We start from the raw sequence: 25,299 nt of genomic DNA on the forward strand, positions 1-25,299 counted from the left end.
GAACTTTGTTCAAGTGCTTAGCTATCTGGAAGCAGCCAAGTGAATCAGACTTGTCTTGCAAAAAGAATGGTGTAGTAAGTCAGTCTTGTAGGCTCTCATGAGCATCTGTCTCTGAATCTGCATATATGCCATCATGAAATTGCAGAACAGGGTTTGTAAGAACAGTCTAAGATTTTGGTTAGTAAGGCTTAAGGTTGAAGGCAGCTCCTTGTCTTCAGAGACTGCTTTCTTTTTAAAAGCTGAGGGCTTAGTTTCCCCTGCCACAGCCCTGTGGTGACTGGCAGCACCTCAGGCTGATCTGTGAACTTAAAACACATTTGATCTATATGCTGGTGCTTACTGCCAGGTCCTGCCACTCCACCTGAATAACTATAACATGCTCATAAATCAGGGAAGAGCATTCCTCGCTGACACCATCCCAAATGCCCTACTGAGCTGAAGCCTGTGTTAGCCATCAATGCCTCTTACATAAACATGTCATACTTTAAAGTAGGGTCTTGCAAAAAGCACAAACAATATGCTGGTATGGAGGGGCCACACAAAGTCAAGAGCTGTTAAGTGGGGGGAAGAGGAGGAGAAGAATCTCTTGATGATAAATATATCTACCAGACACATATGGAAAGAAAATAGTTAAGTCTAGCTTACATTTTTTTTCAAAATGAAATAGTCAGATGTGGAAATGATTGTCATATTCCCTGGGAACTTGGAAGCTAGGAGCCACAGGAAAATAATGATGCATGATACTTTGGCTTTTGAAGAGCTTCATTGATACTTTGGCAGGATGAAGAGCTTCAGCCTGCTCTTCATCCCACACCTCATGCATCAGATACCCAGTAGTCTGTGTATCTGATTAGGTAGCAAAAAAACCTCAGTTGCATTTGATTTGCTATAGAAAGCTGAGTAAGAACAATGTGTGTGTACATTCAAAACCACTTCCTCAGCCTTGTTTAAAGTCACCCACCAACATTGTGGCTGCTAGTTCCTGTCTCCCAGACCTCCATCCTCACACAAGCTGATGCCAGTTTTGGGCACTGTAAGAGAAATGTTAAGGAGCGTCCCAGGCACACCTTTGTTATAGTACACAGCTGAGCGACTTGTAAACCTCGTGTGTTTGTGTTGGTACAGCCTTTGATGTGGATTGGTAAGGAGGGAGCTCTCCACCACAGCAGCTGGAACACACACAGCCAGAAGTGACACCAGGCTGTAAAGAGCGTCTGCGGCCGCCCCTGTCAGATGGCTCACAAATCAGGGGGCTGACAGGTGCCTCTGCTGGACCCTGCACCGGGGTGTGCCTTGGTGTGCAGCAGCAGGTAGGAAACCTGCGTGGTGGGTGGCCAGATTGTACAAATGACTCAAATTCTCCGCTCAGGGGCAGCTGGGTGCACAGCTTCGTGCAGAATTAGGAGCATTTGCTTTTCCTTAAACTGGGATGAGTCCTGTTTATGCTCTGACTTCAGATTGGGTTCAATTCCACGCTCTTTAATAGTCATGATAACCTTAATGTTAATTTGTAGCACTAAGGCAAGAGGTTTTTGTGCAACACAAAACTGAGCCTGCAGTTCCCCAATTGCTCCTACTGAAGGGGTTGGGCCCTCAGCACCCATGTTGCTTTCCCAAGGAGGGAGATCCAACATGCAAGAGGGAGATGTAAGTGCTCACATCCTGGAAGGGCTTCAGGGTGTTTGGGCATGGACTTTTCTTATGGAATATCTGTTCTATCCCTGTGAGTAATTTCTAGCTGATTAGGATGATTGATGAGTATTACTCTGCTGTGTTAGCATTTGTGATGGTTGATGATCTTCCAAAAATGCATTTGGGAGACTTGACACAATTTTGTTCTACTGCCTGCTTAGAATTGTTTTTTACTGCCTTACCCATATACGTTAATTCTTGAGGTGCCCTTACCCCTTCACCACCTCCTTCTATGTATAATTTAAGGTCGTTAGGGATTGATACAAAGCAACCAGCCTGTAGTGGATTGTTTTGTCATCCTAACACCTCGTTGGTGTTAACTGGCAGCAGGTCTCACCTTATGTAGGCACTGTAGTGCCTTGTGACAGGTCTGTGCTTTTACATCCCAGCCTTCAGAGAAGCAGGCAAGCTTTTGGTCAGGGGCAATAGCTTTTACATGACTTTTTTTAGAACCAGAAGCAAAGGCTGAGGCAGCAGCTCTGAACACGCGCTGGCCTCGGGAGAGGCTCCTCGCTGCTGTGCAGCTGTTGTGAGAGCTGGGCAGGACATGGGGCTCCAAAGCCGAGTGCCACATGTGCTTAGGCAGCCCCTGGCAATCCTGCCCGAAGTCAACTTCTGTTTAGGTGGTGGTGGTTTTTTTCTTTTTCCAGGCAGTCACTTGATAGGGTATAATCCTGTAAGATACTCAGCAAAGAAGCTGATACGGGAGAGTATTTCTGCAGATGCTTAATTTTCAGTGAATAAGTGGTCCTTTTATGTGGGTGGGAGCACTCATGTGCTTAAAGTTAAGCACATGCTTAAGTGCTTTCTTGGACTGGGGCCAAAATGCTAATGTGATGGAGATTCCCTTTCTCAAGTAACTGCAGTGTTCAGGACTTCATGTGGACCCCTGGGCCTGCAGGATTACTGAAATACACCCATGACTGGTGAATATTGGATGGTTTGGTTCTTAAACTTTTCATTTTCAGCAAAACCTTCATGCAGTGTTGCTATATTATGAGTTTTATACTTTGCATAAAAAGAATAGTTCTTTACTAGGCTGGTGACAGACTTGAAAAGAAACCCTATTGCTGACCTTAAATTGATTTTCTTATGAGGACATTTTATGTTTTCTGTTTGAGGAAAAAACAAGGATTCCTTCAGCACCTTTTGCTTTGACCCCACTGCCTTATCTTTAAACTGTTCCTACAACACTTTTGGAAGAAAATCAGCCTTTGATGGGCACCACTAAGATGTTGAATTCCAACTGCTGGCAGTCCGATGTAGTCTGCTTTGATGACAGCAGTGGTAACAAGCCCAAAGCACACGTGTGTGGGATGTGACAGCGGTGTGCACCTGTCTCGGGCAGGGGGCACCGGGTCTTCCCCGTGGCAGCCTCCTCGGTGGCTGTGCTAATCACCGGCAGTGACACGGGAGTGACACTCGCCGCGCCCGGCTCACAGGAGCGAGCAGGGCGTTGGGGCTCTAAGTACACAGCTGCTTCTCAAATTATGATGCACAGGGTCAGAGGTCACTGCAGAAAAAGCAGATAAAATTATGCTTCCTACTGCCACCATGCCACATCAAAATGGTAAATTGTTTGTTTTATAGTGGGTCTGTCAAGCTGTTCTGCTGTAGCAGACACGTGAATTTCTCAGCTCGCTTGTAGCACTTTAACAATAAAGGGGTTTGTTTTCTAAATATTGTGCTAGAGATTTCTTTCTGTTAATTGTTGTTCTTTGACTGCTGCTATAAAATAGAAGTTTTTAGACATTTTTAAAGTGTTTCCCCGGTGGTGAGGCTTGGCAGCAGGATGAGGATGTGGGGCCAGCAGTGCTGCAGGATTTGTCTGCTCTGGCTGTGCTGTGTGTGGGCACGGCAGCCTGTGGGCTCCCCTTGGATACCTGGGATATGGGATAAGCTGTGGGCAGATGGCTGTGCACAGGATGAACCATCTAGGTTAATGACCTGGGCAATGCTGTCTGCCTTTCTGTTCGTGGCTGCTGCTTCTGTTCCTGCTTCAGAAACAGGGCAGATCTTTACCCTGTGTGCAGCACCCGCTCACTTTTCTCAGAGTCTCTCGACACCTCTCTGCTGTCCTTTCCACTTGAATTTGTATTGAACAAGGGATGCTGCTTACAAGAAACTTGTGGAACTAAGAGTGAGAACCAGGCTGGAAAAACCATAAGAGTTCAAATATGTAGGGTATGTGATGCTTTCTCCAGCTTTGACTTTTTTTGAGTTTCTTTTTATTGTGAAGGGCTTGTTAATTTTTTGTTAAATTCTTCGACCATAACTGTGACCAAAGAGAGGAATGCATTTGACAAGTGCAATAAAGCAACTGTTCCGTGTTTATGGCAAGTGCTATACTTTTATGCTATTAATTCAAATTGCCTGGATTTTTATAAAACTGGGACAGTATAGGGTTACCTACCTTGCTAGAACAGTTGAAATGGATCACACTACAAAGTAGTCCACATCTCCCTATCAAATTTTAGAGAAAATAATCTTGGAGTCATAAGGGAGGCGTATGTCTCTGGACCACAGCTTTTAGATGCATTTTTGTAACCAGCAAATGTTGGGAGTCCCAAAAAGAAATAACAAGAAAATGCCATTAAGTAAAATAGAAAGTTCAGTGCAAAAAGTTGCACTGTATGTGAGGTAGTGACACTTAGGAGGACACAGGTAACTTCAGAAATGTGTTTTGCTACACTACTGTATCTAAGTAGAGAAGGTGACTGCTGTACTCAGTCCTCTTCCAAGAGGAAAAGTGGTGGGAAGTGTACATGGGAATGATTTTCTTGAGCAGACTTCTGCTGAAAACCAGAGGCGTGCAAATAATTGGTTATTTTTCTTCAGTTTGATGGTTGTACAGACAAGGAAAAATCCTTTGGGACCAGAGAAGTCTTTAGAGAATGAAGAAAGCAGAATGTGTTCCAAGACCAATACACTGCTTCAATTCCAGGTATTTTTAATTTTTTTTTCTAAGTAACAGCAAGAAATCTGGGATCTTATTTGCTTGTTTGTTTTTGTTTGTTTGTCTGGAGATTTTTTCCTTTTTAATTAGCAAGGTAAAATTCAGAAGTCATGTGCAGCTCCAAGAGGGAAGGAGTGTGGGCATCCCTACCTCTTTAAATACATCCAGCAGGGTTAGCATTCATGTCACAAAGCTGTTGATGCTCTCCTGTGAGCCTCGCAGAGCAGAAAGAGGGTCTGAATTCAAGTTTCTCCATCCAAAAATAGTTCTGACCACTGAATGAAGGATATGAAGTGGGAAACCTGATAAGAATGACCATAGTGACATGTACATGAATTCCCATGCATGTGTAACATGTTTTCTTACACTAAAAAGGCATAATTGCGTTGGGTAGAAATAGACAACCCCAAATAAGCTGGGAAGACTCTCTGAGACAAACCTGGCCCAACATTACTTGAGTTTAGGATAAGTGCAGATAAGTAATTAAATGTTCTTGAGTACACTTAGGCTTTCTTTGAAGCCAAGATTTTTGGTACAGATATAAGGTGCTCTGCTGCCAGTGCCTGCTTCCAGGGAAGGGCTGGATGTTCCTCCCTGATGGATCTCATGTTCATGGTATGCTCAGTCACTTCTGCTCAGTGACTGCAACCCGATAGCCATTGCTAAATCCTCAGCCTCTTCTTGAAGGGACTCTGTGGAAAAGGGATAGTCACCGTGGCAAGAACAACTTGTACTTGTACTAGGGTCTGAATGGAACCAAGGCTTTTGCATTTTGGAGGTGGTTGCTCATGTGCCAAAGAGGCTAACCCCTGTTTTTGTGTCAGCTCCCCATCTTTGTGGGATAGTCTCACCTCTCAGTGCCTACTAAGCAGCTGGTGTGCAAATGATGGCTTTTTGAACTGCAGTATTTATTTGAGCCTTGTGTCACCTGACTGAGGTCAGTGAACCTCACCATTCATCTTGGACAAATTCTTCTTATATTGTCAGGCTTCTGTTTTGGAATTGAAGTTATGATCCTTGCTGTCACCTCATGAGTGACAAATATAAGGCAATGGAAAAGGACTTACCCCTAATCCTGCAAAATTAATTTCATAACAAAGTTGATCACTGAACAAGAAAATAGAACTGGGCAGAGAGTCAAGATATCTCCATTTGGTTTGAGCCAACTTCTTCCTGATTAAAAACTGTAACATATTTTCTTTATAATACCATTCTTGAACTCTTACATTTTATACCACTACCTTAATCAGTTCAAAGCTGAACGGTGTGTGCTCAGGTCCTTAAGGTGACTTCTAACAATAGTAGCAGAAATGATCCACTGATGCTTTGTGAGGATAATCCTGGAGTCCGTGGTACGTCATCAGCCAGAGGGTGTCATTCCCTGCCCATTATGTTTATTTTTTTCTTGTACATGAGAAGCAGGCTTGTATTTGAGGTTTTCAGTTTAGACCTGTGTCCTCTGTTCTGAAAACAATGATTCCCAAGTAGTTCCTGAAGAAGCTTTTCCTCAAAGGTTTGGGTGGGTAGAACTAGAAAAGTGAAACTGCTTCTAGGGCAGTCTTTTCTTACGTATGTTTCTTTCTTGGAGTGCGCTGTTAAATGCACTGTGGAGCCTGGGATGAACAGGTCATCCCATGCTATGTGTTACCCTATAGCTAATGCCAACTGCAATTTCAAGTGCTCCCTCCTAATCTCTCCCCCTCATGCATTATTTCCTTGTGCAGCATTAACGCACCACATGCTGATCCACTGTTGCTTCATGGATTTAGAAAATAATCTACAGGCCTGCAGTGATGTAAAACATTAAATATTGTTTTAAATATCGGAGGCGCCATCCTGCCTACACGGTACTTAGGGTGGGCAGCACGCCAGCGCCTTTGCTGGCATGTGCCTGAGAACTGGAGCATGCCTGCTCCCCGTGAACAAAGCAAAGCCCAGGACAATAAGGCAGGAACGATGACAGACAGGGAAGGGCTGGCTTATGCCTTGTGCTGTTTGACCATAATATCAGCTTTGGAGACTATACTGTCTGGAGGGCTAAGAGTTTCTTTCTACACTCCTGCCTTACTGCCTGCACCTGCCCATCCCAGGGCAGGCAAGAATGAAAGGACACTTTATAGAGCTTCCAGGGGCTTGTCAGTCAGTTATTGCACAGTGGGATTTCACTGGATGCTTCATACTCCTTCTCTCACTCAGCATTGCCAGATAACACTGGGCTGAGTGCATTTCTTCTTAGCTTGCTTCCCTCTTTCTCTTTGACACGGCAAAAAGCTGGTTTGTGTCTGGCAGAGGAAGGGCTGGGGAAGCCTGTGTGCTGGGCTGTGTGTGTGGAGGGAGCAGAGGTAGTGCAGAATGCCTGCTGCACTTTTTGGGATACCTGTGAGCTGAGCCTTTCCTTTCTGCTCCAGAGGAGTAAATTCCCACTACAGCCCTGCCTGTGGATGGGCTGTTCTTCACCCCAGCTTTTCAGTGATGTATCCACACCCACACTCACTATCTGCACAGGGACAACTAGAACAGAGCATGTGTTTTCTTTTCCTTGCAGTGACTTGGACATGAGTAACCATTGGGAGTCGTCCTGTTTCCATTCTGAAAAGCTGCAGTTGCACAATGGCAGCTGAAAAGCTGCAGAAGCTCAGAGTGGTGTGTGCAGCTGCTCAGCCCTCTGGGCACAGCCTGCCCCTCTTTCTGCATCAGGCACACATAAACTGGGCTGTGGTTTTAGGTCCCTGCCTGAGGACTGCTGACCCTGTCCTACCTGCAATGTTCCTGATGTTGGGAAAACGTCAGTCCCCCTTAACTTTCTCATCAGCACATCAGCTCCTGTCTTTGTGCCCATGGATCCCAAGTTCCTTGTGAAGGAGAGCACTCAGCCTATGCAAGGTGGTCCTGCACTTCTGAATTCATGGCACAGTGAATGATGTTTTGGAAGGCAAAGCCTCAGGTACTGTTGGAAACATCTACCCATGAGCTGTTCATTATATTGGAGTGTCTGCATGAAAGAGGCAGGAGAAAAGGGTTGCCCACAAATATTATCAATACAAATCAGCATATTATTAATGCAGCCAAAGGTATGGTCTGTACACCCACCCTTTAATGCATGTGAATGTGCTTAATTCTGTGAGAACTTGCAAAGCCAGGAGCTATATGAACTTGGCTGTCACACATTTCTTAAAGCATTATTTCTCCTTTTGCCTCTTAGAGATGCCTCTAATGCCAAATGGCCCAAGAACTTCAAAGACATACCACAAATTAAATCTGCCCTTCATGCTTTTGCTTCCTTCAGTATCTAGCTGTGGCAAGGCCAGCTTCTCACTGGCTCTAGGGGCTCTCTCTTCAGACTTTTAAATGTAAGTGAATTGTAACATAATTAATACATATAAACTTCATGTTACCTGGTCCAGCTGCACTAGAAATGGGCACCTTGACTCATTAGAAAAACAGGCATCTCTCTTCCACTGGGCTCAAACTCCTCATTGGCTTTGAAATATTTCACTCTGCTCCCACTCCTCAAGTTACAGCTTCTTTGGCCAAGTTCACTAGTTCTTATTTCCAGAAACTGCTATATCTCAGAGGGCTTCTGAACTGGTTACAAGGTGATTAATACAGGTAAGGTACCTGTTCTAATTTTAATGTAATTGGCATAAATTACTTTCTGAAGTTGCTTTTTCTTCAAGAGATGGAAGTGCAGAGCATTGATGTGCCATCTTGGAGCATTTATAGGATGAGGCTCCTGAATTTTCTCTCTGCTTGCTTAATTTTGTGTAAGCTTTTCCTCTTCCTTTTGAAGAGTTTCTGTAACTACCTACTTAACTACTGTAGTTATGTTGGGAACACAAAATTCATGAAAAACAGAAACACAATTTAGCTAGAAATGCCTAAATGCATTATTCTCATGTTTTAATCCAGCTGACTGGGTTAAGAGGGCAAGTGTGGAAGCAACACTTCCCGCTCCTGGCTGTCCCAGTGTGCTGTTCCTTCCCTTGCTGGCCAGCAGCAGGCAATAGTGTCCTGTCATGTTCATGTCCAGGTGTTAGTGAGTCTCTAACCTGGATTGCTAATGGATGGAATTAGCTCTGAATGTGTGCAAAAACCTCAACAAATGGAAAAGAAAAAGGAAGGTGTTACTATAAGACCATATATGTTGTTGAGGTATGTATATATCTCTTCCTTCATTGGGTTGTGGTTAATCAGAAGATTCATGTTGGGTTGTTTCTGAAGAAGAGACTCCCCCATTTCATGTCCAGCACAGGCTGTTGTTTCAGCCTGAGCATGTATGCTTTGCTTCTGGTGTATTAGAAAAATGTGGTAATGTCTAAAACAAGAATTATGTGGGAAAGACGTGAAGATGCATAAAATGATGAAAATCCATGGGTAGAAGGATCTCGTTAAGTGGACTTAGGGGATTCTCATAAATATCATTTTAGTGTGATGTAGTTCACATGATAACAAGATATTTTGTTCCACCAGCAAAATGGAGCATTAGCTTAGAGGACTGGATTACTCATGGCACAAACATGGCTGTTATGTGCAAACTTTCGGTGTTCTGCCAAGGTCAGTTCGTGGGGGTTGAGATGAAACTGTTTCCTAAACTATGAAAGTGATCCCGGGTACCCAAGCTGCTGGAATGCCTGGAGGTTTTATGGATTCCTTCCCCTTTAGCCCACTAGCAGGGTATCTGCTAATGCAGGCTCTCCTTTCCTGCCTGCATCTCTCTAGTGAGGCTGGCCTTAGGAGAAGCATTGCTTTCACTCACTTTGTTTTCTGACTCTTGTTTGCCTGCAGAAGGAGCATTTACAGCAGGCTTTTCTGTAGATAACCAAGGCAAAATGTTGTCCTCAGGCACTGGAAAAGATGAATGTATCACTCATGTCTGAATATGACACCAGACCCAAGATAGGAGTGGGAAGGTGTCAAGTTATAGTCAGATCTACTCTCACAGCACCTCAGCTGAGAACATTTGTTTGGGAAGGGCTGGTGGAAGGTTTCATGTCATGCAGGTGAAGGAAACAAAAGGTAGGAAAACAGATTTTGGCCTAGGGCTGAGGATCTGCAGTGGGCTTGTTCCTCCTGCCCACTTAGAGGGGATGTGCACTTGCAGGTAGGTCCTGTGACCAGGCAGGTCTTGGCCATGCCAGAGCTTTCTGGAAAGACCATTCCTGAGGGTGCCTAGCAGAGCTCCAGCTATGTTGCCCCTGTGTCAGGCTGGCTTTGTACCCTCCCCTTGCAGCTCACTGGCTGTTGCTGCTCTGGCTGTCCTTGCCCAGTGCTCCAGAGCCTCAGCCACATCTTCCCATTTCTGATGGCTCATAGCAGAGCACCTCTGCTGAAGCTTGATGTTAGAAGCATGCACTGGAATGGAGGTGTCAGAGTGCTCTCTAACTGCTTGAAGTGGTGCAGCTGAAAACTGTGTGTGTTTAGGAACATGCTTTGTTACGGAAGGGAGTGGAAGACTAACGGAGTGACGCTGATAAGCAGCAAATGACGTTGGAAATACATGTTCAGGGTGAAGTCAGGGGATCAAACACAGTTTATATTCCTTTGACTAACTGCCTTCAGATTTTATAATTCATTGATTTTTTGCCTGTGCTATACAGGATGCTCATTCAGGAGTTAAAAATCTAAGGGACATTTGGGGGGATTACCAGGCTTCCGCAATGTCAATGTCAAACTTGGATTCTGGGAAGCTTTGTCTTAGGGCAGGACTTGAGGATGAAGGTTCTGTGTGAGTGCAGAAGTAGGATTAAATTTCAAAATTTCAATCAAACCCAGAAAGAAACAGTAGAGGGCTGAAAGATATCTTCCCTCAGCTGAAGTAGTTACTCTCTTCATACCTGTAAAGAGGACCTTGCCCAAATTCCCTTAATTTGCTGCAAAGTACATCTGAGGCCTCAAGTAGATCTCAGCTCCAGTGTATTTACTGTCCCACCAGAAACAGTGCACTGCAACCTCACCCTAATTTTACTGGAATCAGCTGCCACTACTCTGGAGCAGAAGCAAGAAAAAACAAAATTAATATCTGGATAAACAGCCTATTAGTTTGATGACAACTGTTGTTCTCCATTTCAGGGTCCAGAGAGCAGCCTGGGCAGTGAGCTAATGAGAACACCAGAGCCGTGCAGCCTAGGGGGAGGTGGGGGGTAGAGAAGAAAACAGAACAAACACTCCTTTTGTAGCTTGGAGCTAAGGGGATTCAGCCAAAGGTTAATTGCTTTCTACCCTAAAATGCTGTGAAGTGTTGCTGCGTGGTGTCATACAGCTGCTTCATCCCAGCCTGAGGGTGTCTGTTTCAGTGGTGGGTGGCATGAGCCAAGATCCTTTTTTTAACCGCACGGGGGTGTTGCAAGGTCTCCAAAAGGCATCCAAAAATCTGGTGGAGCTTGGTTGGTATCATTTAGGGTTTCACCACATCATGGGAGCATTTAGCAAAAACACCAAATGAGCACCAAAAGAACAGATTGCTCATCACTAGGAATTTTTTTTAGGGGATGCAAGCTCATTGTTTCCTCTGATTCTTCATTGGACAATCAAATGAAAGATGCTACAGGAATCAAGAGATAAGGACAGAAATGAGTGTAATAGTAAACTTCACCTTGCTGTCACCTTTGCCTCTTAGCCAGTGTTTCTTTAAAATATTTTAAAATTGAAGTGTGAACTTTAATTTTAATGATCAAATTTGTTATTCCTAAGAATAATAAAAAAATACATTTTTTTTTTCCATTAACAATTCTGCTCATGCAACTTCTGCACTGTGTCGAACTTAAAGCAATAAAATAACTTTCTATTAGAATAGGTCTGTTGTGATAGCTTGGAAGTCTCCTTCTGGTTGGTGGGACATCAAAAATTTCAAAAAAACAGAAAGTTGTACATGGGGAAAATAATCCTGTGATGTTGTGCAGTCTTGTGACAGTGCCCAGGTTCCCTTGTCTGGAGATCATCATAGTGGAAGAGAATTAGAGTATTTAAGTTGGAAGGGACCTACAGTGATCATCTAGTCCAATTCCAATTGATACTTGTGAGATTAAATGGAACCAAATAGAAATGTGATGTCTGATCTTCCTGTAGGGTAGGTAAATTTCTGATTTTAGTGTTTGTATGTGAACTCTCAATATTGCAAATAATTCTGCTGATATCACTTCTCTGACCTGTTTGTCTCAGTTTCTCTTGTCTGGTCATTCTGCCCATTTCCTTGTGAACATTTTTATCTTTTACTTTACTTGTGCTTTCAACACTTATTTTATTTCATGACTCCACAACTGAAGTTTAACTTATACAGGGTTTAAATTCATGACCAGCAAGCCTGAGCAGGTGTGTGCTCATTGAATGTCGGAGCTTGAGTATTTTCAATGCTCAGTTCAGGTAAGGAGGAGCAGTTTCCTCTGTGATTCTTATGCCAAATGACAGGATGGTCTGAGAAAACCCTGAACATTTCATTAGTGTCTCTTCCTATCTCAGTCATGTGTGCATGGCTCACCCTGCACTGCTGGGAGCCCAGTCTGGTTCCACCCATCCCCCAAAAGGCAAAGTGTGGGGTCACAGCACTGTTCCAAATGACCAAGCTTTCCCCAGAGTTAATTCCCCTCAAAAAGGAGACAATGCAGGCAATAAGAGCACTAGAGATGGGAGTGCTTTGGGCTCTTGTTTGCCCTCCATCCAGCTCCCTCCCTGTCCCTTTCTGATAATGAAAGAACAGGTCCCAGTTCTTCTGCTTCCAGGGAATAGTGTTAAGTCTCATGGTGGCCAGGCAGCTAATGGCCCAGTTGGGAGCAAAGACAACAACCCTTAGAGAGCAGTTTTACCATATGGGAAATGTTTAAAGCATTTTTTCACCAAGGTTTTGGGGTGTTCTGCTTTTGAAGTCCCCTATTCCAAACAGGTTGATGTGTGTACCTCTGCTTTTGTCGGAGCTGAGTATCACAAACAGGATGAGGCTCTTTTTCTGCATGTCAGTACAATAGAAACACATGAGTTTTTCTAGGAGAAGCTTGTCTGACTCAGCAGTATTGCCTAAACTTTCAGAGATAACTGCAACCTACACTACACAAGGTAGAGTTGCATGGTATCACTCCTGTTTTCTGTTCCTTACTTGTCTTCTGGCCTAATTGAAGGTGCTGACTTGTTAGTTTGGAACATGAATGGTCACTGAGCCCAGTGGGACTGGGGACAGGGCTTGTAATACTGATGGCATGACTCTATTAGCAACAATTTGTGTGAGTAATTTGGTAGAATAGTTATGAGCCATCTGCCTGCATCTGCAGTTGCTCAGCAGCCTGAAAGCACACTTTGAAGTCAGCTTTACTGGAGCTGACCCTGGTAAGTTCTTGCTTTTCATTCCTAGGACTGCTGCACAAAGTTAACATCAAGTGCTGTCTTGGAATCCCGGATCTTTCCTTGGAATCCTGAATCTTTCCAGTGAAGCAGATAGGAATTCTGAAAGGTTCTGCAGTGTCTGAGAGATCTTCAACACAGCTTTAAACTTTTGTGACTATTTAATGGGAGACAAATCTTTCCTTGTTTTCTTTTTTTTCCCCCACTTCATAATAGCATTAAACTCATTTTCTGCAAACCTGCTTTCAACGGTCTAGCTAATTTATACTGGAAGTAATTGGACACACCTAGTGAAAAGCAGAGTGGAATTTTGCTGTTGAACTGCAATGTTCTCTTCAAGTCACTGGTCTCTTCCATTTGATAATTGTCATAACAGCAATTAAGTAACCTGACTGCTCCTCTTTCCTGCCAGTGATGAAAACTTAAAATGAGTCTTCAAAACTGTCACTCTTCTCTAAAGTTTCCTTAAAGAAATGGCATTTACTCCTCTCTTAATATCTTGCTATCTAACATTAGCTTGCTGTTCAGCCTTCAGAGAGCTCTTACTGCAATAGTCAACCAGGTTAGGGCTTTAGATACTCTTGGGCTACTGCTTATCTTGAGGAGTCCAAGGGGATCATGGTGATGCTGTTTGCGACCTCAATCTCTTGTTGTGTAGAGACCACGTTCATTTACTCTCAAATCCATTATAAATTCATGTTACATGCTTACTCACTCATTCCATAGTGGGATGCTGCTCCATACCCAGAGCTGTGATGTTTCTGGGCAAGAGCAGCATTTGTGCTGCTGTTGTGGTTGCAGTTTTTCCTGGTGTGCCCTTGGCATGACAGGTGCTGTATGGACAGGGGGTTGAATTGTTCCCTCAGCTCTTGTGTGGGATTAACCAGGCACTGCCTTTCTTGTGCTTTGTGGGATTCTCAATCTCGTAGCCTTCTTCAGCCTTCAGAGAGGCTGTGGGGGTATGTACAGAAGAGCTGTATGTCAGCGAGCTGTAAATTGCTGCCATCTGCCAGCTCATGTAGGGGGCTCCCACCTGGTCTGGTGTGTGCTGGGATCTATGCTCTAGCTCCAAATCCTGGCTCCTAGGATTTGCCTTTGACCGGACCTGTTCTCAAACACTTGAAGGAGGTGGATGCCTGGTCTCATCTCTTCATAAACAAACCAACCTCATCTGTAGGTGCATGCAAAAAACCCTCAAAAGACCCAAACCCAAACAAAACCAACAACCAAATAACCCAATCCCAAGCCCACAAAAAGCCCCCCAAGCAATCAAACAAAAACCAAAAAAGCTATGTGGATTTAAGGTTTTTTAGCAGTCACTCTCTAGCCTAAATTCTATGGGACTTCTTTATGTTACAGATTCCTGTCCCAGAGGGGTTTTTAGCAGTCAAGAGGGTTGGAAGGTATTTGAGCTGCTACAGTATATCATGTTCTCAGCAAGAGCTTCTGCTCTCTGTTCAGTCCAGAGAGGTTCTTAGCCCATCTCTGTGAGCATAACTGTAATGCTACGAATTATTCCTTGTGGAAACTTTAGCTATTGTGCTTAGTGGGTTTACAGGAGCTTTTTCAGTCTGCTTTTAGTGTATTTGTGTTGGTGGGGATTCTGAGTGGAATTACATGCCCAGGCTTTCAGATAACTGCTGTAAATACACAGATCCACTCTAGTCCCTTACTTCACTGTAGCAGCTGCTGCGGTGTTGCAGAAACTTCATAGCTTTGACTGCATCTTATTAGTTCAGCACACTATTAATATCCCAGAAGCTTTTTGTATTAGTTTCCACACTTAATATTGGTTCTCCTTCTTTCTTCCCTGCCCCCCTTCACACTCAGTCATTAAACTAAATTCATCTTGGGGCTTTTTCATTTAAGATGCCCTTGCTGCCCACACCAAAGAGGGGAACCAGACTGGAAGAAAACCAATTGTGCTAACAGTCACCTGGTATATTTAGTGGCAATGTCATCTAACATGCATTTATGCTCAGAAGTAGTGCCTTTCTGCTTCTATATGGAGCATTTGTAGTGTTGGCAAAATCTTTCCAGAGAAACAGCTGCTGATTGGCTCTTCTTGTCTATTTGGGGAAGGATCTGTCCTTAAATACTTAGTTATTCTGCTTTCTAAAAATGGCATCAAGCACTTGGCACTATCAGGATTGGACTCAAAACTTTTACTGAGATGAACTGGGTGCATTGCACCAAGACCTGGTGAATCCTTGTCTCCCCTAGAGGAATGATTGCACAAGTACCAGCAAGTGGGTGCAGGTACATCTAGGGCAAGTCAGTGCCTGGGGCTCTAAAATGCCAATTGCAGTCTTCCTCTGGAAGGCTTTAAAACCAAATGTCACATTATTACGGTTAAATGGCTCTGGTGAAAAGGGCACAGCTGAGCTGCATTTCAGCTAATATTTCTTCTGAATGTAAAGAAATCCTGTCCCAAATGGCAGCAATGCCTCTCCTTTGAGGTGTTGTGTCTCAGTAAGGTGGAGAACTCAGGCTGTCGTCTGAGTAAGGACTGGGAGCCAACTTGCCTTTGCCAGTCTGTGCTGACCAGAGACAGGGCAAGGAGAAAGGCTCTGCCAGCATTTGGCACAACTGCCCCAGCCTCCAAATGCATAAACCATCTGACTGACACCTAACTCTGACTGAGGAGAAGGCTCTAGGGTGAGCAGCTCACCAGGAATAAAAGTGTTTTACCCTTTTGGTAGAGCATAGGTGCTTCCCACTGTTCCTCAGAGCTTACAAGGTCAGGAAAACTTGACATCCAGAGAGCTGGTAGGGTACCATGGGAAGGTTTTTACTCCAGAGCCCAGGGGCTTTGGTCACCTCTGAGCTCTTGCTGTGACACCTCACCCAAGGGAGAACAGTGGGTGAATCATGCAATACTCCTTTGAAACAGAGGCTAGCTTAGGACAGCTTGAGGGTCTAGGACACTGAAATATCTTCCTGTCCAGAATAGTTTGAATTAGTTGATCTGCATGGCATGCTGCCAGGCTTCAAGGAGAACTAGGGAGGCCTGGCTACTGGTCAGCAGGCTGGACTGGGTGGTAGGAAGTTATTAATAGCTGCTCTTCCATGGAAAGAATGAGTTTGGCTGAGATGTGATGTAAAGCTGCTAACTGGTACAGCAAGCAAATGCTGAAAGTCTTGTCCATTATCACTTGAATGAGCTGTTATGCCTTATGGAGGACCTTGAGCCTCATGGTCTCAGCTCTCCTGGCACTGGCCTCTGAATCTGAGCTGTGTGGTTGGGCAGCACAGGTGCAGGTCTGAAGAAAAGAAGCTGTCAGCTCTTGGTCAGCCTCAGGGAGTGGTCGGTGTATCTTCTCTTCCTCAGCAAGTTTAGGTTCCCTCAAGGTCCCTCATGATGCAGTTGTCACCTGTAAGAGTCAACTCTTTGTTTCTGAAACAACTTAATTTAAGGACAGAGAAGTAAGAAAGATGCTTTTCTGCACACTAGAAGTTTTGGAAAGAAATATTATCTCAAAACCTCAGACAAGACCAGTTTGGAAAAAAGGTGGAGACTGGGCAAAATAAATGAATAAAAATTCTCTTGAGTGGAATGGCAGTGAGGAATTTCTTATGGGGGATTTAGCTGGATCAAAGGTTACAGTAAAGCACAAGTAATAGATTTGCTTTAACTATACCAGCTGGTCCTCTCCTTTTAAAGACTTGTGGCAGAATGGCTTTAATGATGTTATTGAGGGCATCTGTTGGACTTGTTCTTGAGCACTTGATTAGAGGTAGTAATTTTTAAGGGGAAGGCTAGGAAAATCAAGTGGTGTTGCATTCAGTGTGAAGCTTGTATTTCCTTTTGTATTCTTCAGTTCCCTTCAGGAACTTTTCAGTTGCCTTGCAGGAAACTAATACAAGGCTCTGGGTTAATACACAGAGGTCTCCAAGCCAAGCCCAGTTTCATCCCTTGGAACAACTGGTGCTTCTTAAGGGAGATGCTAGCTCCCAGAATATCTACGTGGATCAAGTTTGTCATCTCCCTCATCCTAAAGCTCACACATCTGATTGTCCTGCTTAGAAAGAGGGAGGATGAACAAGAGTCAATGGAATATCCATTTCTCATTAAAAATAGTTCTTCTCCTAGCTATTGTAGGGAAACTTTATTTCCTTGGTGGCTTGTTGCTGATCTCTGCTCTTGTCTGTTGGATTTCCACCCTGGAAAACAGGTGTAGAGATGCTATAAGTAACTAGAAGTCTGATGCATGCAGTGAGTTCCTTGAAGACTCTAAATTACAGTTTTCCTTCCTGTGCTACAACCTCAGGTCCCTGACCTGCAACTGCAGCATATTTTCTGTGACTAACAGCTGTAATTCCCTAATTATCATGCTCTGTTCTCCTGCTGTGCTGTAGATTTTGTTACCAAGGAAGCAAACCAAGTTTCCTCGTTCCTACTCTTGCTCTGTATGCTCCCAACTGTTTTAAATCCACCATTTGATGCAGCCCATAAAGACAAATGACTATCTCTTGTTTCAAATACTCAAAGTTTCCAGAACATGTTACGTAGCTGCACGCTGGGGACAAAGAAGGAAAATTAAGTCTTTCTGGTCTTTCTTTTAGTGAAGGCAGCTGGTCCAAAGCTATTGCTAGGTTAGAAAAAGTACCTTTATTAGCTGTAACCATCCCGTGTGGAGGGCTGGACTAGAGGTAGTCTCAAACAGTGGGCCCAAGCAAATGATACTGTTGCAATGTGACTGACAAAAATTCTGTAAACCCCTGGAAAATGAAGTTGTACATTAAATGGCAGGTTGTGTTGCCATAATTTCCATACAAGCTTCATCATTTGAGGATGACTAACAAGGGGTCTGTTCCTTTTTGCCCCCACTGCTTTTGAGGTTGGGGATAAATGATTGTATGCCACATGGTAATGAGAATAAACCTGTGCTAATCAAGGTGATTAGATCAATACAGCCAGACTGTATCTTGTGACAGATAAGCAGCTGTCACAGAATATCACATAAATATATTAAGAAGCAGAAAAAACTTCTAGTTTCCTAAAACCCCACAACCTAGGTTTACCTTTCTAAGTATGCAAAGGTATATTTGACTACTGCATGTACTGAGGCTTTACTGGATGATGCCCATCATTCTCCTGCAGGATGCACAAGGGCAAGTTTAGTTCTTTAAGCAGTTGTCAGTCTGGACTCCATCAGGCTAACGTGGCTGTGTCCACAACAAGCATCAAGCCCCCAGTGCCCTGGGTGGCAGTCGGTGACAAACAGGAATGCATTCTGTGGGGCATGGGGCCAGCCATTAATTCATGGCTCACTCCAGAAATATCATCCAAGTTGCAACATGAATGATGTCTCCTGGGTCACAGGATAAGAGTTACTGACTCCATATGGGGGATTTTCTGCTTGACTCCTCTGCCCACTGTTTGAGACTACCTCTAGTCCAGCCCTCCACACGGGATGGTTACAGCTAATAAAGGTACTTTTTCTAACCTAGCAATAGCTTTGGACCAGCTGCCTTCACTAAAAGAAAGACCAGAAAGACTTAATTTTCCTTCTTTGTCCCAAGAGCTAGGAGGCTGCTCCTTCCTCTGGATCACTGGGATTAAATCCACACCTGGGTCTAGAACAGGTGACACCCAAGGTGGGGGGGCAATGAAGGAAATTGTCTGCTTGGCCTCAATCAAAGGAGAAGGAAAAATGAAATGCCAAAGAAAAGGAGTAAGTTTAGACAACACAAAAGATGTCCCTGGAAATAAGATTGTCCAGCATTGCTTTATTTGCAAACTCCACAAATACAGGGGCTTCAATACAGTGCATTATGTAGCTGGCAAGCATGGATCAGGTATGGAGGCACATAAATCTATGGGGACCATTGTGGATGTATTTTTCACTACAAAATAATGGTGGGATAACCTAGATAACCTATAAAGATGCTTTTGTTCAGTTTCTGGAACTCTGCTCAGGTGTCTGAGTGTGTTTAAATATTAAGTATTGTGCACCTTAGCACACGCATGTCAGAATATATTGGTGTAATGTGGAAACTTGCCTTTAAGCTGCATTAGACTCAAGGTTAGAGATACAAACTTCAGTACTTCATAGAAACTCGAGTTGTGGTGGTAGTTCAGTAGGTGTTTTGACTTCATGGCACCCTGAGCTGGTGTTATGCTATGCTAGATTGTACCTGTAATAACCTGAAATTATTTTTTTTTTTTTTGGGAGAACTTACTGCTTTATTTGATTGCACTTGATTTTGGTCTGTGTCCGTACTTGTGAGGCTTCCTGTGATGGCCAGCAGGCTGCAGTGGATTTGCCTGAGTCTCAGGATGGGAAGAGTCACCAGCACACATTGTGTTACCTGTCACACGTTGTGTGACCCTTCACCAGCCAGGCATGCAGGTCCCCCTCACCCCTACCACCAACAGCATTCTTTCTCATTGGTGTCAAAATCCCTTCGTAAACAGGAGCTAGATGTGTAATTTAAAACCTTTATCAGAAATGACAAAGGATCCCCAGAGTCTTTTCCCTTTGACAAGGCCGGGAGAACCCACCTAGTGCCACTCTGTTGTTGATACTCATGACATTGGTACCTCAGAAGAGTGTTGGTAGAGGTGGTTTTCATGCTTTGGTTTCACTGAAGATGTGCACTCCTTTTGTGCAAATTCTGAGCTGTTCACTGCTTCCAAATTTCATAAACTCTGCAGGAAAAGTTGTTTTTTCCCCAGTGAACTCCAAGGACATGTGCTGCTGATGGTCACAAGCTGGGAGTGACTTTTGGTGGGTGGCTCTTGGTGAACAGAGCAAGTGACACTCAGATGCTGAAGGACTCCAGAGGGGAGGAGAGTGCCCTCACCTGGTTCTGAGTCAATACATAAACAAACGATTAAAAAATCCCCAAAAACAGTCTGTCCTGCTCTCCTCAGCCCCAGCACAGGCCTCCACCCTGAAGGAGAACATGCAACATTTTATTGTGCTTAATAGCATTTTGTTGTTGTTTTTGTTTGTTTGTTTGTGGGGTTTTTTTTGTTGTTGTTGTTAGTTTGTTTTGGTTTTTTTTTTTAAGGTGCAGGCTTCCACCACAGCAAACCTGGTGTGTCACTCTGTCCAGGATCAATCAAAATACAGCTCTTGCTCCAGGCTTGGTTTATTAACAGCACCAGGAGCAGTTATGTGAGAAAGGCAGGTCTCTGCCTGCTGGCCATGCAAGTCCCTCCAGCTAGAAGGGAGATGTGTGACCATCAAAGCTATGCTCAGCAGGCAGGAGCACTGTCCTGCAGCATTCCTGCTAAGGCTCCCTCACAGCTGAAACACCCAGGCTGTGGCAGGGGGAGTTGGGTTACACAGGGGAGCAGGCTGGCTCTTCCCTAGCTGATCATCTGCTGTGCCACAGCACAGGCACAGAGAGAGTTGTTTGGGGGCTGCCTCTGACTTGCTGCTGTGGAGGAAATGTTTGCTGAGAGTGCTGGAGTGGGCATCTGCTTCTCCTGAGGGTGAGAGGGTGGATTGTTAACCCCCTTACTGAGATGGAATGTTTTACTTGGGAAAGGGTGCATATACCTGGCAAATAAACTGCCTTTGACCAGACAGTTTTGAATTAAGTCAACCAACTTGAAGCCCACACTGCAGAAGGATGGTTGCTGTACCATAATGCTAAGGTATAAAAGCTTTTTTTGTTGTTGTTGGTTTTGGTTACTTGGCTTCAAACAAGTGACTCAGGTAGGACATTGAAATTAACCACTGTTATCAAATATTTGGGGGTAATGAGTGTCAGTCTCCAGCTTGTAACAACCTTCTGCTCCTGAGTTACCCAGCTGTGTCTTTAGCACTGTGCATGGTTTAGTGTGAACCACCAGGCACAGCATTGCCTCAAGCAAGACTTGAATGCATCCTGATATTACTGAGGGTCAGCAGGACAAGCCTTTTGGGAAGGCTGAGATGGTCTAAGACAAATCTCATGGATGTTGTTTGGCGTTTGGTTAAAGGTGATGGGCAGAGGAAAGAATGGAAATGGTGAATGCTGCTTTCTCTGCTGTACTGCCCAGGGTGGATGTGCTGAGCTCTGCTTTTGCTTACTGTCAATCCCAGCAGCACAAGAAAGAAAGGGGCTGGGAAACCTGAACCGGCAAAGCAGGAGTAGCACGCAGACCCTGCCCCCCGAGGCTGGCTGATGTGCCTTGTACCCCATGTCTGCAGCACACCCCTACTTTGCTTGCCCCGTGAGCAGAGTGGAAGTGCTGTGCAGCAGGGATGGTGTGTGTTTCAGGAGAGGGGGGCTGTGTGTTTTGTGTCTCCAGCGTGGTGTGCACCTGGGGCAGGCACGAGGGGTTTGTGTCTCCCATGTACAGCACGTGTGGTCTGTGCAGTGCAGGAAGCAGCACCCCTGGGTGCCGCTGCATTCCCCCCACAGCTGCCCTGCAGCCTGCTCCAGCCCTGCCCAGCATGGCTGTTTCATGGCCAGCTGCAGCTGTCTGGGGATGAAGTGCCCTGTTGGGGTGCCAGCCAGTCTGGCTGCTGTGCAACAGGATTCTGCCTGCAGTGCCGCTGGTTTCTCAAGGCTGGAAAGGTTTTCTGTGTCCCACTCCCCTTCACAGCACAGCCCTGGTTCTGTCAAGGGTGGCCTAACACTCTCCTTGCGCACAGGAGCAGGTTTCTGTGGCTGCAGGAGCCACAGCCCTGCAGGTGAAGGTGCAGGCTGGCAGATTGCTCTCATGCAAGCATCCCCACAGCAGCAGGAGAGATGCTGAGGGTGCAGGAACATGTCCAGCTGGGCTGGGACAGAACTGCAGCTCCTGTAGCCAAGTCATCCCCTCTTCCTCCTCAGAGAAGCACATCTGCAAAAAACCTAAATCCAAAGCAAGGTTAATAATAGTTAGAGACATTTCTTATTGCAACAACCTGGATTTATAACTCTAAGGGAGGGTCAGTCTCCCAGCCTGCTGTAGGAGAGGTGTGGCAAGCCTCTACACTAGTCAGTGAGACAAAAACTCAGTAAAGCTTGGGCTCTGGAGCTGTTTTTTACTGTTTAACCCATTTTCAGTTGCCTCAAACACAGAGGAACAGTGCAGGAAGGCATTAAGTGTTTATTTTCAGCCCACTCACCTTAGTGTCCCAGCTCTTGATTTATATACCACCTCATCAGCTGGACCACAACTGTCTCTGGTCTTGCATTTTAACTTACCTGAAAGAAAACCACATATAGATCATATCATGCAGACAGTTAGAATTATTTATTTTTGATTTGCAAAGCAGCTCCTTCAATCTGTTGCTAGCAATATGTCTATAAAATACACTTTAACAACAAATTGATGAAGCAGGGGTAGGGAGTGCTGTACATACCTCACAGCCAGACAAACCCCATGGTAGCAATTCCCTTCAAAGGTCTTCCACTGTTTCACCATCCACCAGAAAAGGCTGATTCAGGCTGCTGGCCACGTGCAGAGAGGATTTCTTCAGCAAAATTTCTGCACAGAGCCTGTAGGCTCAGCTGCTGCCTGAAACAAGAATCACACAACAGAAAAGCTGCAAAGATTTGACCCAACAGCTGCTTCATCTTCTGCACTGATTTAAAGCACCAGAGCCCTTTCTCAACCTGGCAACAAAGTCAGGCATTTATATATTTTTTAACATGCACATAAATGATGTATCTATAAATACATGTGTGTATTTGTACGCATACAAACCCAGTCACACATAAGTACATGTATTTACATATGTGTACATATTTATATATATAGCTATGTAAGGGGGAAGATGGACCTATACTTGACTTAAAAAAGACAATTGGGGCAGTCAGTTAACAATCAAGACTTTGTTATCCAGTTCAGCACAGGATGCAATCCTGTGCACCTCACAGGCCCAGCTAGTAAATGAAAATGCAATCTTTTCTCTTTTAGCCTGTGTGACAAAAGGCACAATTGCAGCCAGCAGCAGCCTGCCTGCCACTGAGGGCCAGTCAGAAACCCATTTCCACCTTAGCAACTGAAACTGTGCCTAGTATCTTTTTAAAGCACTCATGTCACAATTTTTAAACAGTCAACAAAGTGAGATTGAGGGAGGAACAACAGCAGGAGTGGGGAAAACTGCATTTTCAGAGACACGATGGTTCCTGAAGTCAGACAAGAGGTTACCAGCCCCTGCTCTGGGGTGAGGATTCCAGGTGCCTGTAGGGAGATGGCTTCTGCCACTCAGGTGAAGCCCATCATTTCTTCGTGTGGTTTATTCCATTCCAATGTCTTCCTTCCCCTGCCTCAGCCTTGGGAACACTCAGCTCTTGCTTAAGACATGAGCATTAAGTCAGCTGCTGTGCGTTTGTAAATGAAGTGTATTCAGCACCTACTGAAACAGATACAGCCCTTAATATATATGTATAAATATATATAATATTAGATATTTAGATAAATTATATATATATATATATATATATATAATGTCTACTGGTAAGTGTAGATATACATAAAAGATATGAAAGGGTTTTTATAAAAAGACCTGTACAAAAACATCTGGCATATCTAGGTGACCATCCAACACTGCCCCATCACCTCTGCCATCTACACACGGGTGCAGAAACTTCTCACCAAAACTGAGGCAACCAAATGCCCAGGCACAAATAGTGCAGTGTATGGTCACACACCAGGGCTGTGCTTGTTGGTCTGCTCCTTGGAAGTGAAAGCACAGGGTAAGTTACTCCACAACATATGTTTTTTCATGAGAGGAAAGCATTTACAAAACTTACAAGACAATTCTATGGCTGTAACAGGAGCTTGTACCGTACGTGCTTCTGGTGGTGCCTCGTTACCGGGCTCATGCTATAGAGCCCTCTCTGTTATCTGCGGAAAACTTGGTCTCACTGAGCATTTTCTGCACACGCTCTGCATTCCTCCTCCTTTCCCCAGTCGTCCTCTCCCAACAAAGGCTCTTTTTTTCAGGAGAATTAGGGCGCAAATCGTCGTATCTGTTCCAAGGGCAGAGTGCGCTGGTCTTACCCTGTGAGGAGTACTGGCATTCATGGGACTCCAACAGCTGGATCTGAGCATTTCCTTTAATTGAACAGGTTTGCAGTCTCTCTGTGCTGAAGCAATTCTCCACATCACACAAGCCTGCATTCCAGAATAAAATGAAAATTTAAGAGCGCTGGCTAACGAGACCGAGAAGCTCATTGTTTAAACAAAAGGCTGATTGTCTGGGTGCTCCAGTGCCCCATTCCTCCAACATTAAACCCACACGAGGGACAGCAGCCTAATCCACAGCTTGCTGCCAGGTGGTACAGAAATTAATCTTCCACTTACCGGGGATATTTGTTGCAGTGTTCATAAAGGTTTGCAACCCAACGAGGCGAGCGACTAAAATGTTCTCCCTGTCATAGATGGGCATGGCAAGGTGGTGATATGAAATATCAGCCCCCAGGAGCGTCCCCTGTGGTGAGCAAAGTGTGGATGATGTGTACCAGGGAGTGGAATGGCATCCCATTAAAATCTCCTGTTTTAACCCAGAGCCCCAGGCTGTCTAACTGCACAGAAAATGTGTTGGAGGATGAGGGATGGACTGGGAAAGGCCAGGCTCACCAAGGACCTAAGCACAGGCCACCATAAGGTGCAGGGCTGAGCAAGTTTGGTGTTTATGAAGAGAGGAAATAAAAATTTATTTTTCTCACATTTTAACAACACCAAAACTCCCATTTCTAGTCTGACATCCTGTTGTGTGTGCTGGACACACAACACAGAGACCCTCATTAGGTCTCCCAAAAGCTTAGGGATCTGCTTCAGATCTGCTTGCCAGGACATTTCACTACTCTTCCAAACAGGGTATGAGAACAGAGGAGGAAGAGAAATCCCTTTATTAGTCTGCTGCTCCCTTAAAATCCAAGGAGGAAAGGTAAAACACTCAGTTGCAAGCAGGTGATCAAAACAGGAGCCACATAAACATAAACATTTGGAAGGGTAAAGCCTCAGGAGTGTTTAGCATGATTGCTTCCAGTTTTCATCTGCTCACATTTCACTGCAGACGTAATTCGCTGCAAAGCACTGCCAAAGCTTTTCACAACACCAAGGCACGTTGAACTCGATGCAGATAATATTTACAAATACTGCAGCTTTCCCCCCATCCTTCCCTAATGTTTTCCCAGAAGCTTGCCATCCCATCTGGCTTTGGCTGTCCTTGCTGCCCTCTCAAAGACTTTCCTTGTCTGGGGAGCCCGTGGCTGTGCCACAGGGAGGTGGCAGCCTCTTGCTTTGCCTGCCTGGTTGACCAACCCTTCCTGCTGTGCACATGGAAAAGCAAATGGCCAGGGCCAAGTGCAAGTCAGTCCCTTGTCATGTGTTTGTGCATGACTCTGACTTGGTGCCCAGGGATGTCTCTAGGGCATCCCAG

At 44.7% G+C, this 25,299-nt stretch overlaps 2 long non-coding RNA genes across 2 annotated transcripts; one reads left to right on the forward strand and one right to left on the reverse strand.

Moving 5' to 3' along the window:
• Positions 1 to 2,482: 2,482 nt before the first annotated feature.
• LOC121341498 lies at positions 2,483 to 17,521 on the forward strand. The gene is made up of 3 exons (XR_005953436.1): positions 2,483 to 4,636; positions 7,194 to 7,592; positions 12,987 to 17,521. It is a non-coding gene; the product is annotated as an uncharacterized LOC121341498 (long non-coding RNA).
• A 3,060-nt stretch (positions 17,522 to 20,581) lies between these two features.
• On the reverse strand, positions 20,582 to 23,863 carry LOC121341497. The gene is made up of 3 exons (XR_005953435.1): positions 22,270 to 23,863; positions 22,033 to 22,111; positions 20,582 to 21,775 (listed from the first exon to the last, which is right to left on the reverse strand). It is a non-coding gene; the product is annotated as an uncharacterized LOC121341497 (long non-coding RNA).
• Positions 23,864 to 25,299: the final 1,436 nt, after the last annotated feature.

Source organism: Onychostruthus taczanowskii, unplaced genomic scaffold (genome assembly GCF_017590055.1).
Source record: "Onychostruthus taczanowskii isolate IOZ18803 unplaced genomic scaffold, ASM1759005v1 scaffold49, whole genome shotgun sequence".
Lineage (NCBI taxonomy): Eukaryota > Metazoa > Chordata > Aves > Passeriformes > Passeridae > Onychostruthus > Onychostruthus taczanowskii.